This window comes from Miniopterus schreibersii (assembly GCF_964146895.1).
Source record: "Miniopterus schreibersii genome assembly, chromosome: 12".
NCBI lineage: Eukaryota > Metazoa > Chordata > Mammalia > Chiroptera > Miniopteridae > Miniopterus > Miniopterus schreibersii.
In genome coordinates, this window is record NC_138112.1 from 25,910,347 (window position 1) to 25,929,104 (window position 18,758).

At 41.3% G+C, this 18,758-nt stretch overlaps 1 protein-coding gene across 5 annotated transcripts in view; it reads right to left on the reverse strand.

The window, feature by feature from the left end:
• TMEM135 (transmembrane protein 135) overlaps positions 1-18,758 on the reverse strand; it is a 414,783-nt gene that overhangs the window by 96,514 nt on the left and 299,511 nt on the right. The window lies entirely within an intron of this gene.

Sequence of the window (18,758 nt, forward strand, 5' to 3'; positions counted from 1 at the left end):
ATTTTGCAACTGTGTAAAATGTAGGTAGCTGATAGCAATGCAAGATAATTCCTGTCTATAGACATGCAAATTGTGTCCCACCCAGCAGAGATCCAATTGTCTTTCCTCTGACCCCAATAAAAAATTACTTTTGTCACAATTTATATATTAATTTCAATATTCTTGATCTATAAATATTTCTTATTTTTAATTTTCTTTTGAATCAGTTATCATATCTTCTTGGTTCCCCCATGAGTTAAACAAAAATTTTTATCAGGTGTTTTTATATTTGTATGAGAAAAATGAATTTACTCTCTTTTTGGAAATTATCTTTAAACAGTTTGTTCTTTCATCATTTACTCCACAAATATTTACTGATTAACTACTTTGCCCAGCTCTGACTCCATTTTAAAATGTCTCCACTTACGTCAACTTTTCATATAACATACAGTCGCCTTTTTAAGGGACTCACAGTCTACTGATTTTGCTGCTCGTTTGAAGGCCACCCCCCAGAGTTGCACAGTGCCCCACACTTAGTAGATATACAATATCCACTGACTGACTTCTAAGGCCTGGCAGATGTAAATACCCAGCATAAATGTTAGATCTTCCTCAACTAAACCACCTCCCTCTAGTAGTAAAGGGATCACTGGAATAGTGAATCTTCAATAGCTTTTCTTAACTAATTAGATTTCCAAAACGGAAGTCGTTCTCCTAGTTAACGGGGTTAACTTTTTCCTTAATCTGGGGACTTAAATTTTCACCCTTATTTTCAGGAGTCAGTGTCATCTGTGTTGCTCTGGTAATATTTCTAATCAATTATCATCAACCACAAACCTTGTGTTCATTTTTGTCAAACAGATCCTCACATAATGTCTCATAGATACTAACAAGAACACCAACAGGAACATCAGGGTTCTTTCTTAAAATAGAAAATAAAAGTTTTGTTACAAACTTTCTAAACCCTTTGCAGAGTGAGAAAAACCTTGCCTGGCAACAATAATTTAGTTGATAGAATTAGGTATAAATCTTACCTAAAAGAGAAAAAGAACCTACGTGCTTGGAACGGAGTACAAATCATTGTCTCCAAAGGGGAGTTGGCATAGACCTTGAACAGGCTTATTAATAATGCTCACATCCGCCCTGAAACCTCACCACCCGTGGGAGAGAATGTCCTTACTGACCACGCTGTAAATACAGCCAGCAGGACAGGGAGTTTTATGGCCCCTCAGTGACCTCGTGGATCACTATGAAAGGCTGTTCCCCAAACTGGAGGGAATTCAATTAGCTGCTCCAAGAGTTCTCAGAAGGCTGACACGTGCTGTTGTGCCCATATTATGTATCACAATTGATGTAGTCAACCCAGCAATTTCAGCTATAATAAATTTTAAAAATTGGTCAAATTGGCTATTTAAACGAACCCATTTGAAGATGGCTGCGACAAATGTCCCCAAATATACAAACACAAAATTAGATCATGCCTTTCAGATGAAACAGTACTGTAGGGGGAATGAGCCTTGAAAGTAAGTAACTAAGTAGGTTACCCCATGTGGGAAGTGCTAAGTAAAATAACAGAAGGAGAAATAAAAGATGTGGCTGGGGGGGGGGGGGGGGTGCAGATTACGTTCAAGTGTGGCTTTAAAGGCTTTCTGAGGCAGGGAATTTGACCTGGGCCCTGAAGGCTGAGTATACTTTGGCTATGCGGAGATAAAAGGCTGAGCATTTCAGGAACAGGGCACAGCGTTAGCAAATGCGTGGGAGAGAGATGAAAGGACATTTAAGTCGAGAAGAAATAAGCTCTCTAGGTGAAAGTCCTCTGTGCTCACACCTACCTGTATTATCAGTTAGAAAGTCAAGGGGTAAAATCCAAACTTCCAAATCCTTAATTATCTTGACTTGGTCTACCTTAATAAATGCAGGAAAAATTATCATCAAATACAGATCAAACGTATTCTGTATTCTTCCCAAATCAGTGACTGCAGCCCCTTAACGGAGCACAAGAGTTGGTCTAAGGGAACTTTTGTCCAGACGTCTAACTTCAAAAATTGAGTCATAGCTGCATCACCCTCTCCATGACCGAATTACCGTCTCCGTCAGTAGCCCTGATACCCAGTCCTGTTCTGAGAGAACACAGAAAGGCTCCTGCTCCACTTCCTCACATGAATCTACCATATTAAGCATGAAAATGTGGTTGCCCTAATAACGTCTAAGTTGGTCAGTATTCCTTTTTCCCCTCTCGAAAGCTACGGGAACCTTGGACTCAGATCTGAACTCTTCCTTCAAGCCGCGTCTTCTGTGTTCATTTTACCTGGAATAGTTCCTTTTACTCTGCGCCTTTCTATAGCCTTGCTAGTCATGACTAAAAATCTCTTTTCCAGGGCATGATTTCTCAGACATCGGGTGTTTACAGAGGCTGCGTTGCACACTAACTTTTTTCCCCGTAGCACATGGCGCTCTCGATCGTGACGCTCAGAGGCAAACATCTGCAACCAGCTTACTGCAGTGGCAAGCAGCTGCAAAACATGCCAGAGCACCTTTATTATATAAAACAAGAGGCGGGGTGGGAATTCCAGTCCCTCCTTTGTAACAGCAACTGGGGCCTGAATTCTGAGCTTCTGAAGCATGTGTAGCTTTTATATACCTTCGTGATTTGTTGAGAATTTCCCATGTGCAAAACCATTAGGAATACAGAAAAATCCAGCAACTGGTGTACCCAGCGTAGGACAAACCCCTCTCTTCTAGACATGGTTCCAGGGGGAAGGCAGCGATAAAAACTTTAGGAGGTGTTTTAAGAGGCAGGGTCTAGACATAATCTAGGAAGCTCGCACAAGTTATAAATTCAGCTCTCCAGCTGCACATGAAGTCTTAAATGATGACTTTCTCTGATGGCTGTGGAATGGTTTCTGTGACTTTCCTCTGACTTTGAAGCGATCTTCTGGGGACAAGCCTGGGTCGGGCCGCACTCCTCGGGACTGTGTGTCCGGCATGCAGCAGACATGGTGGGAGTGCACAGCTCTGCCTCAGTCCTGGAGAAGCAATCTTGTCCAAGACGCTGTTCACTACTTTACACTATAGTTCAGAGATCCTGGGCGGACCCCACCTTTAACTCGTATACCAACTTGAGCTCTCCTATTCCTCAGAGACAGAGAAAATCCGTGGCAAAGCCCGACCTGCCTCCTTCAAAAACGTTCAGCCTCTCTTCCCCCTTCTCCCCCCGCCTATGTTTTTGTTGCCTTGGCTGCCATTTGTGTTCCACACCATGACTGAAGCCATCACAATATAAATGTAGTAACTTCATGGAAGACCTGAGGTGGTCATGAGAGAGGAATCACATAATTGCACAGCCTTCTGTCATCTCAGGAGCTCTTTTCTGCTTCCCTAAACTCATGCCCTCGACACTCAGTGCCTGCCCCACAGCCTCCGGAGCGTGAGTTTCGGTTCACGTTCCCCGCGGCCTCTGTCTCCGCGAGGAGCCTGCCAGGCCAGCCTGTCTCGCCTTGGCTTCCCTGGAACGCCACGCCTTACATTTATCCCCTACTCACTGCCGCTGGGTGGGGTAATCTCCTTAAGGGCCCGATGCTGGAGCTTTGTAGTTGAGGCTTTGACTCAATTCCAGGTTCACAGAAGTGCTCCCAGGACAGTTTCAGAAAATAACCAGAAGGCCAAATGCACTGGCCACTAAGCCCCCCCCCCCCCCCCATCAATCACGTCTCTCTATCTGTCCCCGGTAACGGAAGCTGAAGTGAGAGAGTTAGAACCATAACGAAGAAGTTTCGATGGAATCAATTATCAATGTGTGCCTATGTCACTACTTCTTTCTGAATAATACCCCGAAGGCTAAGATACTGAGGATTTTCTTTCCTAACAGGCAAAGGAAGATGCCTCCTCCCCTCACACGCTGTGAGAACATTTGTGAGAAAAATATTCAGAAGAATAAATGAAATGTAACCAATGAGTGAGCTCTTCATCACTAATGTGATAGAAAGCAAAATTTTTCCCACAGTATATAGATTTTAGGCATTATGAAGCCACATTGATTTTGTCTTATAACTGCCCCCAATTTTTACCTCCTTTATGATAAATAACCATTTGCTGCTTTCTCATTTGCTTCGTCTCCCAGGCAGCAACTATTCACTGGAGCTTGAAGACAAAGAAAAAGTCAAGAATCTTCATTCATTTCTTGGTAGCTCTCAGCAGAGACGTGAAATAACACCTCTAACTGAACTGAGAAAAGCGTCATTACCCACTATAGATATCTGCTCGACTGGGCTCAGCAGGTCCTAGGAACTTTGGGGGTTTTGCCAAAATAAATTCTGGAAGGATAACAAGGTAGGAGATAAAAGTGAATTTTACCTTTATTCCACTCACACAGAGGAATGTTTCTCCTCTTTTTAACCCATAGGAACTTGGGAAACTTAAGATAAAAGATGAAACGCTAACCCAATTTATGTAGCAGTGGGAAGATGGTGTATAAAAACTACAGGGTTCAGAATCTTTACCAGAAAAGATGTTTTTTATTTTTATTTTGACTATGATTATTACTTGAGTCACACTGGAAGGAAAGAAGCTTATTTGGGTAGCAAGTATGCGATTGCAAGCCCATTGTTAAGTAAAGTGTTTTGACTTTTATCCGACAGGTCAAAATGATGACTCCCTCCCAGCCAGGTATGAAATGATTCCCAACTCCCTATGTCAGAATAGCTTAAGTTTTCACTCCAAGTTAAAGTTGTGCATTATAAACCAGACCCAATGTTCAGAAACAATTAGTAGGTCTTATTACAAGAAGGCAATTTGTGGATGTATAAGTCAACTTCTGAGGGGACAGTGGGCTATATTATAACCTGTCCCTCCCACCTTTTGCCTGTAGCTATCCCCAACTTGACCAAAGCTCACTGACCATGAGTGGGGAGCTGAAATAAATAGGTAGGTAGGTAGATAGATGATAGATAGATGATAGAGATAGAGTGACAGCTACAGCACATACTACGGCACTTTTATAATATAAAAAAAAGGTAGGGGTTGTAATTCCATTCACTCCTTGTGATATCAACTGGGACCTAAATTCAGAGCTTTTTAAGCATATGTAGCTTTTATAGATCATGATTTGTTGAGTTTTTTTTTAATGCCTTATTTGCTGTAAGTCAGTCTAAATGCAGCATATATAAAAGTTAGGAATACAGGTAAATCCAGCAACTAGTGTAGACGAGTGTAGGACAAGCTTTGTTGGCTATCGAAGCTAGGTGATTTAGGGACCCATCCCCCTCAGATGGTAGCTATAAGAGTTGGGGTGCTAGAATTAAATGGAGAAGGCAGGGGAAGTATTCACTGGGTCTTTGAGGCTTCAGGTGAGGTCACAGCCAGAACCTGGATGTATGCTAATCAGATGCCAGATCCTAGGGCAGTGGCTTGTAAAGAATGCAGTCAAACCTCTGCAATGAGCCCTGGGGGGACAGCCACCGTGAGCTCTATCTTTGTGTGCTGTAGTCCCATGGGGCTCATGAATGCAAGCCCCATTAGCTTTCAGCCAGGTGATGTAGGGGACTGTCCCTGGGGCGGCTCCCTTTCTCTCTTCATTCCCTTCCTCCCTCACTTCTGTTCCTAGGATCATATTCCCATATAAACCACCTGCCTTCAAGCTTTTTACTTAAGCTCAGTTTCCAGGGAAACCTATGCTAAGATAAAGATACTTTTCAAGAACCTAACCATTGAGTACCCCAACCGATAGTCCATTGCAAAGCTACGACCCATTTAATGAGTCCATGTTGATGAGCCCATACCTTTCCAATTACAAAGTTAATTTGTGCCCACTTTTGCACTGGAAATAGTTTCGCCATTCCTAATTTGATGATTTTCTGCGCAGTATTGGACATTAAGTTCTTGAAATATAATTGAGCCATTCTGCCTTAAATCAAGGCACTTGCACACTCTGCTAATCTCAAAAACTGGCCAGACAAAATGCAAAGATTTTTCAAGAGAAAGCAAAGGTCCATTAATGAATTTACTGGACTACAGATTCCATGTGTATTTGAGAATGCAAATATGAAATAGGAGCTATCTCTGTCTTCATTGAGCTCATATTATGGTAAGAGAAACAGATAATAGATTCATATACATACATGCACATGAATCATGTATTAAACATAGTACACTTATGATATATAAAACATTTTATTCTATAGAAGGTAAATATAGAAAAAACATGCTAGTTAGCCCCTGAAAAAGGATCTTAGCTGTCTAATTTTGGATGCATTACTTAATTTCCCTGAATCTCACTGTTCTGAAATGTTAAATAGAAGCAATTATAACTACTTTAAAAAGTTTCTGTAAAGATTCAGAAAAAACAATATGTGAGAAGTGTTTGGCATTTAATATACAGTACCTACTATTATTCTCTTTGTTATATAATTTCCATCATCATCAATATAAAATTTTACTTGCTATCATTAATGTAAGACAACCATGATGATTAATTCAACAAATGTTTGAGTACCTACCAAATAGCAGGCGCTGTAATAACCAATATAACACAAGCAAGAAAATAATAATGTTCTTATAAGAGGAAGTTAGGGTGTTCAGTGGAGAGAGAAGTAGGGAAGGCTAGACGGAGGCTTTGGATATCCAGGTGAAGAGAAGACAGGAGCCTCAATGTGTGCACAGCACAGGTGGGCTCACTGAGGTTCCAAGCCCTCGGGCACACAGTATGGGAGGACTCGGAATTCTTATTTGAGGTCATGACTTCCAGAGCCTGTCCCCTGTGGAAGAGCCTATCACCCAGAGATCCATGACAAGGCCACCATTGTTGCTTCCCTGGCTTCTTCCCTCCAGCAAGTGTTGAGTTGAAACTCACCCAGGCAGGGTAATTTAGCTGCCCTTTCCTCTCTGTTCTATTGTCTGTGTTGTCATCATGTATATTCAATTAAGATTGATATCTGTACTAAGAGAATCGGAGCTTCCCAAAGCCCCGGAGCGAAATCCCTCCCCGGGAAGCAGAGCACTATGGTCCAGCTACGTTCTGAGGGCAAACAGCAGCGGAATGATGAACTGCACACTCCTTTTGTTGCTGTAGTTAAATATATTTCAAACGATGGGTAAGAGGAGACGCAGCTGAAACACATCGGTAACCAATGCAAACGAGACGACGTCTATTAATGATAGATAGATCTCACCTCCTCTTCCGTTGTATTTTATTCACAGTTATTGTCCTTAAGAATGAGAAAGATTTACTCTCATTTAGGCTCATCTGAATCCACAAGATTTATTTCCCCTTGATAAATTATGTTGAATTAATCCTTTCTGGACAGCACTGACAACCAAATATTGGATGAAGCACTTAATCATGAGCCCCGTCAGAGCCCAAATCCATACCAGACTTACTGAGGGGAAACTGTGGGAACAGTGAGGATGCTGACAGGACGGAGGAGCTGGGCAGGCACTTTAGAAACGTCCTCCTCGGGGGGTGGGGGGACCTTTGCACAGGCATCAAGAAAGGCAGAAGGGCTGGGACTTGTCGTTGTAAACCAGTAGAGCGTGTTCACAGTTACAAACCCCGGTTTTAGGAAGCCTGAATCTTATACAATTTGGGGGGGCTGTTTTGAAGGGAAAAAAAATCAGAAATATAAATAGGAAGTTAGGTCCAAAATTCAATATGGATATAGACTAAAAAAGAGAAATTCCAGGAAATACTAAATTTTAATATGTTGACAAATACCACATTCATCACCAAATACAGAAAAATAACATGTTTACTAGCTAGCTGCCTGATCCACTTCTACAACACTTCCTTCACACACGGTTTTACCTCCTATTTAATTGCCTCTTCATAGGACAGCAATTTTAGAGTATCATCTTGGTAGAAAAAAATAGGAAGAGCCCTTTTCTAGCATCATGGATCAAATACTGTTTCATGTTATTCATGGTTTTGAGTGGGCATCAGTGAGAACTGAATACAACGTTACATGGCCAATGATGGAAAGAACATTCCACAGACAAGCTTCCAGCTCCTTCCAGGAAGACTTGTCCGCGTGATTCCAGGGCCAGGCACAGTAGGACACATTCACATTGTAATGTGACGTCTAGCCCTGCATCTCCATGTCACAATACCGGGCATAGTAAGTGTGAGGAGTATTCCTGGAAGCCATTCCTATGCCAGGATGGTTAACGATAACTTTATTCATGAAAGTGGTTGCTTTTCATGAAAGAGCTATTAGCATCCCCTTAGAATGCTAGTGACAAACACTGTTCTAGATCCACATATGGCAACGTTAGCCTCCTGCTCTCTCCTAATTATACACATAATATCAGGTTTGGCCTCAGCATTTGAATTCAAATCCTTAATTTCTTTTTTTTTTCTTTTTTTATTGAATTTGTTGGGTGACAATGGTTAATAAAATTATATAGGTTTCAGGTGCACAACTCTGTAATACATTATCTGTATATTGTACTGTGTGTTTACCACCCCAAGTCAAGTCTCCTTCCATCACCATTTATCCCCCCTCCTTTAGTTTCTTTGTTGACATTTTTGGCCTCCTCTGTGTTTCTCCAAATGCTTTTATAAGTTGAGAAACCCAGGAATAAACACAGAGCCCTCCTAAGCATAGTATCCATCTTGCATTTAATGGAAGGATTCCCAAATGGTTCTACATGCATTTCAGAGGACACATTTCTGCCAAACACAGCAGATATAATCATCAAAAGGACATTTAGAAAGTATTTTTACTAAAAACTGTCTTAAATTTTTAAAAGGTAAAGAGAAAAATATGGTTCATAACACTAATGTAACAATTTGCTTACAAACTCAGCTGATGAAAATTCCTGAATGATTAACCATGCATTTTACTTTGGGCATGACTTCTTGGAGTTTTAAGGAAAACATAGTTGAAACCACCATTCTTCAAACTATCAGATAATTACACGCTTACACCCTTGTCTTCCTTTTCTCGAATTCTTTTGATGGTTTTGTAACCTTAAACAGTGCTAGATTTGGAAGAGCAAAAAAATTTAACACTTACACAAAATGTCTTCATGTCATTTCGTCTCCTAACAAGCTTAGTGAGAAATGAAATGAAAGAAAAGACATTTCTTACTTGTGTGCTTCCTCAAAGCCAAGCAAGAGAAGGGTTGTAACAGATTCCGCGCATTAATGAGCACTCTATTACTCCAGTTTGCTACGAATCATATCAAAAGGGACATCTGTTCTCAATCATTTCTCTTTCGCCCATACCAGCAAACTGCCCCCAGCAGTGGAGGACTCTGCAGTGCCATACAGAGCCCCTCTGATGTCAAACACACCATTAGATGAAGGTCAGGTCTATATACTGCCAAAAATAGTTAACAGTTGATCTATTTATCAAAAGGGTCAGGTAGTCCTTAATAGATTGAATTTTCCAGTTAAGTGAAGGGTAAGCATGGCATCCTTGTTACGGGACCTGTTGTATGGGACCCTGTTATAGGACCATGCTTCTCAGCGTTTTTTCAACTAGGCTCTTTCTCGATGACCATGCATATATTGCCCCCTTCCCTTCCCTGCCCTTCTGCTCCACTGCATGTGTCCAGAGGTCTTGCTCTTAGCATCGTGGAATCACCAAGAGGCAAAGAAACCTTTATTTTCCATGTGTCCTCAACAGCCAAGACATTTCCATTAGCTTTTCTAATATAGTTTACGTTACAAAAATAATGGCTTATTGTGACGTTTCCATTTTAAATTTTGTATAGCATTAAATATATATTTTTGTACACCCCCCTGGGAGAATGTGATGTGTCCTCCTGAGGGGAGAAGGGTCTCTGCCCCCTCCCCACCGACAAGTGAGAAACGCTGTTCTAAGACTAATGATTCCAATTTTCTGCTTTAGTAAATAGGATGGAGTGAGCATAATTGAATTCCCCCTTAGTGCTTAGGATCTAATAGTACCTCAGGCTCCGGACGATAAACTTGAATCTTCACTATACAGCACTATAGCTACGGATTTATAAAATAAGCAGCTTGATCGGAAGGTGTACCACAAGGGCAGGAAACACCGCAAGATGCCTCTCTACTATCTATATATAGAGAGAGATATATAGATATATATACATATAGATATATATAAACAGTCTCAATTACCATGAGCAATCCTCAGAATTTAAATTTGCGAATATTTAGGCTAAACTAAGCAGCACGATTCATCTTCGGTGATTTTCCCCAAAGCATCTTCTATCAATTATGAAGAATGAAGCTAATCTCCTTTGCTACCCATTGCCTTAGAACCCTCCTTTATTCGCAGACATGTGACGGCTTTCCCACGTGGGTATTTGCTCAGGCTCTGGATATTAACTGCCATAATTCTCTTCACACGCTCCTGGCAATTAATCCCTCATGCAAGATGCATAGTTTAGTGCCCTTTTACTGCATGACCTCCACTCTCACATCTCTCCAGGCTAATATCATGCTAACACCTGGATCCTGCCTTCCAATTTTAAGATATATTAAATTCAGGAAACAAAAATAGAACAGGCTCCAAGTGTCTCATTTTCACGTCACCTTTGCATGGCCCCTGTGAGTTTCACCTTGAAATTAATTACGAGAGGAGAGCGAGGTGAAATTGCTCCATTTCTTCCGGGTGGTCCCCAGCTTCCCTCTTTTGACCCCTGAAATGCCGAGCTTTCTGACAGACATTTAAACATAAGTAGAGGGTCACCGTTTCTTACAGAGTCCCTTGGTCACGCACAGCATCCACAAATGCAGCCCCCTCCTTGAGTTTTTTACTCATAAGGGTATGAAACTATTTATGGCATAACGTTGCCAAAGGGGGAAATAGATTTTTTTAAAACATTCATGAGATGAGGAACTACGGTTGACTCTGGGTGATAATAGAAGAGAAGCGCTGGAAAGAAAATAAGTGAGGGAAACAACAGGTTCTGTACCCCCAGGAAGGTCTGATACCTCAAAGAACACGGGGCAGCCGTGAATAAAATCCCTGCGCCTCTCTCACGGAGCAGAGAGATCAGGAGACTAAGAAGATGCTTCCACGGCTGCTCACAGAGAAAAGCAGCAGTTGGCACCCCTGCAGGTGAGAGCACGATGGGGGGACCCCGAGATAACGTTAAAAATACTCACCTCTGCTTCAGCATCATGGGCCTCAGCTGTGACACCAAGTTGCTACTATCCCTCAAAAACTGATATCAAAAAAAAGCCATAATAGATGCACTCGAGTCCAAGTTCAATATGGCCTGTTAGTAACTTGGGGGTGTATTTATTGCAGTGGGCAAGACTGGAGCAGTGACAGTAAAGAAACTAACAAGTGTGAGTGAAAGGAAAGCATTCGTCAGGTGCGGAGCAGGAGAGAATTGAGTACCAGACTAGGTGTGACTTCTAAACAAGAAATGCTGCGCCAGGCTGGGATTTCTGGATAGTTCCTTCACAGTGGCCCCAGGCCTGCTTCAGACCCTCCGAGCAAGGGTGTGCGAGCTGATTTGCAGAGCACTGTGGGCACCCTCCCAACAAGGCCATGGGACCTGGCCCGGAGCATGGCCGCTCACACACATCTGCCGAGGGACCACCATGCACCAGGCGCGGTGCCAGACGTGGGAGAGGGGGACACAGGCCTTGAACAAGCAGTGGCAATGTCCTGTGCTGAATGAAGCTGCGGGAGGCCAGTGGGGGTGAGGAATAACCTCATTCTAGAAGAGTCAGGGACGGCTTCACAGAAGTGATGTCTTTGTACTGAATTTTGAGCACATCACAGAGGGTTCTTAGAGGAAGTGCATTTCTCTGTTTTTAAACAGCAAGTACATTTATCAGAGGAAAGCTCACAGGTTTTCCAAGAGGCTGTGCAGCTAGATAACACCCAAATCTCATCACGGAACTGCTCCAACGGAGAGAGCCCTGCTGCCGCCACTGGGCACAGATCCAGCCACTTGGCCACAGGACCTGGTTGACAGCTGCCTCCAGAACTGGAGCAACCTGCCCTCTCCTCCGGAGGCCTAGCTTCTTATTCTGAGTCTGGTAAGCACATTGGACTGATGGAGCCTGGGTCATCTGCAAGAGAGGCTGGCAAAGCCAGGAGGATTTGATGTTTCCAGGCACCCAGAAAGAGTGACGATGGTTCACTTCAGAAGTCTGAAAAGGTACTCAGAAGACTAAGGGAGGGATGTCATGGGCAGAGGCGCGGGACAGAGAGAGTATGGCTCAGAGCAGAGCTGGGAGGTCATCCTCTAGATTTCCATCTTAAGAGGAATTCAAGGAGCAGCAGCTCAGTTGTACGTTATCAAGAAAGAGGCCTTATTGTTGCTTTAGTTATTACTATTATTAGTACTCTTAGTCCCAAATACAGACTCGTATCTTGGATGCCCTGCTGACACAAGAGATGCCACCAGCCAAAACCTGGCTGTTAAGCATTGGGAACTGACACTACAGAAGCAGCCACTGTTTCTTCCTCTGCCCCATCGCAGGGCCTGACATATTTGGATCTATCAAAGCTAAGACTTTTACAGTTATTAAGGAATATTCCCATATGCATCCTCCACTGAAACTTGTCTGGAAGTACTTCCTATTAGAATATTTAAAAGTCAACTGCATGTCATTCCGTGCTGCATAACCACAGGGTGTTTGTCACCGGAGACGGCAGCTATGTTGTGTGCTTTATATAGCCACCTTCTATATACACAGGCACAGGAGCTCACTTAGTAAAAATATTTCATCATCATAAGCAGCTCTTTGCAGCAACTGTCAGTGGTTTGCTTTTACATTCGCACATCTGTCCACCTGCCACTCAGGGAGCAAGAAAAGGAGGTAAAATGAAGGCAAAGAACTGTCGCAGCTGGTTTGGCTTTTCCATAGCCCCTGCCAAGCTGACTTGGACAGAATATGTTCAATCTGTTAATGACCAGTAAGTCAGAAACCTCATATATTTTCAAACTTCCATAACAACCCTGCATAGACACAGGCAACACCTTTGGGGTCAGTATAGCTTATTAATTAGTCTTCGTGCTCTTGTCCGGAGTCTAATATTTTGTAGCCAACTTGTAGAAAGAGCTCAAGTTACAAAATCTGCTTCATCAATAAGTTATTCCCCATAACACTAGAGGTGCACCCCTGTCGCTGTTTATAGCTTCTTGATTTCGTATTTAGTGACCCAGCGCAACAGAAATGTCTCACTTTACTGAGCCAGGCTTTTCCATCCTGTGTGGCTGCAATGAACTTCTTTCTGAGGTACCTTTATCATGTTCTCCATTTAAAGTACCTTGTTAAAAGAAAGAAAATTTAACTCCCCAAAGTAAACAAACTGTTCAAGTTCGATCTATGACTAAGACCTACCTAAACGCCTCTCCCTCGGCTCTCCCCCTGCTACCTTCATATTTCTTGCTTCTCATCAGTGGTCAACTTTTAATTGGCCCACCAGAGACAACCAGAAATCTAGGTAAGAAAGTTCATTGTCCTCTTACCTTGGTGTCTAATCTTTGTCTACGATGTTCTTTTGCTGTTTTCTGATGGGTCTTTAAGGAGCAATCTCAGGGAGATCTATTTTTAATAGTTAACTGACTTGAATAAAGCCAAGAAAGATGTGGGAGTATAGAAAGGCAAATGATTGCTAACAAAATAAAAAGATGATACAGCTCTGACTAATCGGTCTCCGAGCTTTTTACAAAGAATCCTACTGAGAACATACTTGGCCAAGACTTTTGGACAAAGCATAGGGTCGCTTAAGAGAAAGTGTGAAAATAGGGTTTATTACATATTCACCAGTAGACCTGGTTTCACATTTTAAAAGAAATATAATTTGCAATCAAATACCTTCCCTCCTACCTGCCCTAAAGCGATACCCACTTGTTCACCAATAGAGATCGAAAATTTTATAGGACAATGTGTAGTTGAGAGGGCACCTTCACAGAAATCATCTCATTTGGTCTTAGATCAGGTTGGTAAGGTATTCTTAGGTCCATTCCGGTGACTAGAAAGCTGAACTCAGCATTATTTCCCTGCGATCACATAGGTCATTAAGGAGGGAGTCAGGCCTATTAGACAAGATTAACTTGTCCTCTCAGTTCTGACTTCTGACCATTTGCTTTCTAATGTCCCTCAAACTGATGTTTATCAGTATTTATTTCATTAAAATCCAAGCACCTGACTGTGCCAATCACCCAGAAAGAGTCCGAGGCCCTTCCTGGTTCCCTCACTACTGGCACCGCCGCAGTTGGGGGGAATGATGTCAACACCTCATCAAACCCAAAGCATGAGACAGGGCAGCAAAGCACATGCTGTCACCTTGATTACCTTCTGAGCCACCTTGCCCGCGGAGGCTGCTCAGCAGAAGTGCCCTTCCCACCAAGCCTCACAATTTACAAAGGAAATACCCATTTCATCACTGTCCCAAGTCTTTTCCTAGTACCAAGTCTTCCTCTTTCCATCAACTGCTCCGTTAGCTGCCTTTACTTTACAAAGATTTTCTTCGTGTCCTGCTTGTTATGGTCCAGTGGTGGACCTTTAGCAAAGGCAAGAGGAAAAGGGAGCCATTCTCACTCTACATGAGAAAGCCACAAAGAACGTTCACCTACTTTAGAAGCAATTAAAGCCAGAGTCTACTGTGACCACAGAGGGGAAAAATCCATCCACCATCTGTCCTGTGCTAAAAGCCTTCTCCACTTGCAACATAGCACTATATTCAAAGAGTACGCAAATCCCCCAGCCCTCTCCTAATTCCCGATTTATGTCTTAATTAACACAGAACCTCTAAGCAACCTAAAATTACTTATATTATTTTTGGCCTCTTAAACAATCACTCCTTGCCTTGGCTACATATATAAAATCTGAATAAAAGTGTCTGCCTTCATGAGATTTACGTCTTAAATGGAGTTCATGATAAAGACAAACTTTGTGTGAATTTCTGAGTCTGCACAGTGCCTAATACCATGGACTATATTTATAAGGCACTGCATTAGCATTTATTAAATTGAGTTATAATTAAGGAGCCAGGCATAGACATTCTGATAAAATGCTTATTTTAATCACTGCTTCAAGAGAAACGTAAGAGCCTGGCCAGGCGTGGCTCAGCAGTTGAGCATCGACCTAGGATCCAGGCTATCGGGGTTCAATTCCCGGTCAGGGCACATGCCCGGGTTGCGGGCTCGACCAGTGACTGACTCTCTCATTATTGATGTTTCTATCTCTCTCTCTCCCTCTCCTTTCCTCCCTCTGAAATCAATAAAGATATATTAAAAAAAAAAAAAAGGAGAAACATAAGATTAGTGGTATATGAGCAAAAAGAGAACTGATGGTAGTATCTAAAATATAGCCAGGTAACCTCAAATTTATCTTTTTATTGAGTTGCCTCATTTAGACTTAAAGACTAGTTTCTACACAAATAAGGCAAATAGTTATGAAACTCAGTGGGTTAGTGAGTCATTTCTAAAACAATTTTAAATAGGTTTTTCTACATTTCATTCAGAAATTAAGATTATTCTTTAGGTTCAGCCACTTTCTTTTCATTTTTGGTTATTGAATCCACTTAACACTTAAAATATTTTTTCATTAAACAAACCAAAAAAAATTTTTTAAAAACAGTCTTGGGTTAGATCCAGGTGGGCCAGTAGCTGTCCTCGATGTTTCATGTTTTCCCACTACTTTTATCAAAATTGTCATGTAAGTTATACCCTTATGTGATTCAAACACAAATGGGTTTGTTCTATCATTTCCAAATTATTGACGGAGATGCTGAGGCTCATGGCACCTTAATGGCCTCAGAGATGACTTAAAGAAGGGCATTACTGAAGAAGGTGATGGATGTAGAGAGGAGCAGGGCAGGTAAATACTCCAGGTGTGGGGAACAGCCATTCAGGCACCAAAGGAAGTGCAGAGCTGAGAAAGGGCCCAGCTGGCCCAGGCTCTGATTTGTGGGGAAATTCTCCTTTGTCACCAGGAGCTGTCTAGCTTCAAGGTACCATCTTGCAGCTCTTTCCTTAAATGACAGATTTTAAAAGGACTGCTATACCTGTGGCAAACTGTAAAGGCTTGTTAACATTTTATAAAGGAAATATATAAAATACTCCTTTACTCTATAATACTTTTCTCAGTAACTCTGACCCAAGTTTTCAAATTACCCCAAAATAAACAGATTCAATACATACTGAGTGTGTACCGTGTTTCTTGCCACAACACACAATGTAACTTTGTTAAGTCTCCACTACAAAATTAAGATAAAACCACCATTTGGTTTTCGTGGGGACTAAATGAGGTAATGTGTGAAGGCACCCAGTGCCTGGTACAAAGAAGTATCATATTTGGCCGAAAGAAATTAATTTGGCTATCTGGCTGGTATCACCCATTCTTAACATTCTTCCTCCTCCTGACTTTTCAGAATTCTAATGCCTTTGACATCGAGAAATCACTAGTGTCTCCAATCCAGCCTAAAAAGCAGAAGGCAGCTAGCAACTATAGACTTTATGCAATGACTTTCAATAATTCCTTTTTTAAAGCACAGTAATTAATAACTTTTTAAAGTAGTTAGGAATTTTAAAGCCTACCAGCTGTTTTAAAAAGCTGTAAAGTGTTTTGTATTACCCTCCAGGATTGTGCAGATGCTCAAAAAAACATTTAAAAATATGTACAGACAATTGTGTTGGAACAAAGAGCTTGAATTTCCTCTTTGTGCAGGAGCTACGTCATTGGCACCCAGGGTAAATATGGACTTCTTTCTAGAAATCCATCTTTTCCCCAAGGATGTGGGGGAGGAGGAAACTTTCCTCTACTCTCAAGGTTCTTGCAGCTGATCTAATAATTAAATCTACAGGAGACATTTTAACAAGAGAAAATAACCAAATGGGAACCCCACATACATGAGAGGCTCAAGGACAGAAAGTTAAAATGAGGTAGATAAGGCATTCTGAGCTAAGGATGAAGTGGGTGCCTTCACAGAACCATTGCAGGAGGGTAAGAGCAGATGTTCAATAATTAGAAGTTTGCCTTTCTCTATAGATAGGTCATAAAAAGATTTTTTCTGGTAATAATTCTCACTATGGGCAAGGCCCCTAATTAAATTCCTTAAGGGAGAGGTAAAAGTTCCTCATGAGCCTACAGCCTCTTGACTGCCTTCAGCTCAAAATAATTCGCATGCTAAATGGGCACCTTTGAGGAGGTCTGTCATGAACCCTTACAAGGCTTATTTTAAACCATAACCTACGAGTGATGTCAGTACCATGGCAGCAATGACAAGACCAGAAGGTCTCTCCCCTTGAAGTTACAAGTTGGACAGCTGTAATTCAACAAAGGATTCCCTGCTCAATGCACAAACACGTCTGAGAGAGCCTCGCATTGAAACACCTGAAGGCAGGCATATCAGAGCGGGCAGGGGAGACGGGAAGGACAGAGACAGGAGCCTCGGACACAGTCCAAAATCATACCAAGCATGTTCTCCGACCACAGTGCTTTGAAATTGGAAATCAACTGCACAATGAAAGCGGGAAAACACACAGATATGTGGAGATTACACAACATGCTACTAATGAGCAAATGGGTCAAAGAAGAAATAAAAGATCAAAAGATACAGAGACAAACGCGAATGACAACACAATATATCAAAACTTTGGAGATGCAGCAAAAGGCGTAATTACAGGGGAGTTTATAGCATTACAGGCCTACACCAAGAAACAAGAAACATCTCAAATAACTTAACATTTCACCTTAAAGAATTAGAAAAAGAAGAACAAATGAAGCCCAAAGTCAGTAAAAGGAAGAAAATGATAAAAATTAGAGCAGAATTTAACAAAATAGAATTTAAAAAACTGGAAAAAATAATGCAACAAAGAGCTAGTTCTTTAAAAAGAGTAGCAAAGTTGAAAAACCTCTGGCTAGACTAAAAAAAAAAAAAAATCAGAAATGAAAGAAGTTAAAACAGGCACCACAGAAATACAAAGGACTATACAAAAATACTATGAAAGGCTATATGCAACCAAATTCAATAACCTAGAAGAAATGGACAAGTTCTTAGAAATATACAACTTTCCTAGACTGAATCATGAAGAACTGGAAAATCTAAATAGACTGATCTGTTGCAAGGAAATTGAGAGACATCAAACACCTCTCGAAAAGTGAAAGTCCAGGACCAGATGGCTTCACTAGTGAATTCTACCAGACATTAAAAGATTTAATACCTATCCTTCTCAAACTCTTCCAAAAAAGTGAAGACAAAGCAATACTTCTTAACTCCTTTTATGATGTCAAAATTACCCTGACACTAAAATCCAGCACAAACAACACAAATAGAATAAATTACAGACTAATATCTCTGATGAATATAGATGCAAAAATCCTAAACAAAATACTAGCAAATCAAATACAACAATATATTAAAAAGATAATATATCATGATCAACTGGGGTTCATTCCAGGGGTTCAAGGATGGCTCAACATATGCAAATCAATGCCACATTAAAAATAAAGGGTAAAAATCATTGATCATATCAGTAGATGCAGGAAAAGCCATGTGAGAAGATACAACATCCATTTATGATTAAAACACTAAATCAAATGAGTATAGAAAAGTACTTCAACATAATAAAGGCCATCCATGACAAACCCTCAACTAATATCATACACAATGGTGGAAAACTAAGAGTTTTTTCTCATGCTAACTCTTGGCCTCTCCTCTTTGTTGGGTCTGCCTGCCTTTCTACTCTCTGGATGATCTTGTTTTCTCCATGCTTTATCTGCCACCTATTTAGAGATGCCCTGCAGATTAGTATCCCTTCCTAGATCTTATTCCTGAATGCCAGCTCCATTTGCCAAGTGTTTAAAGGACATTTCATTACCT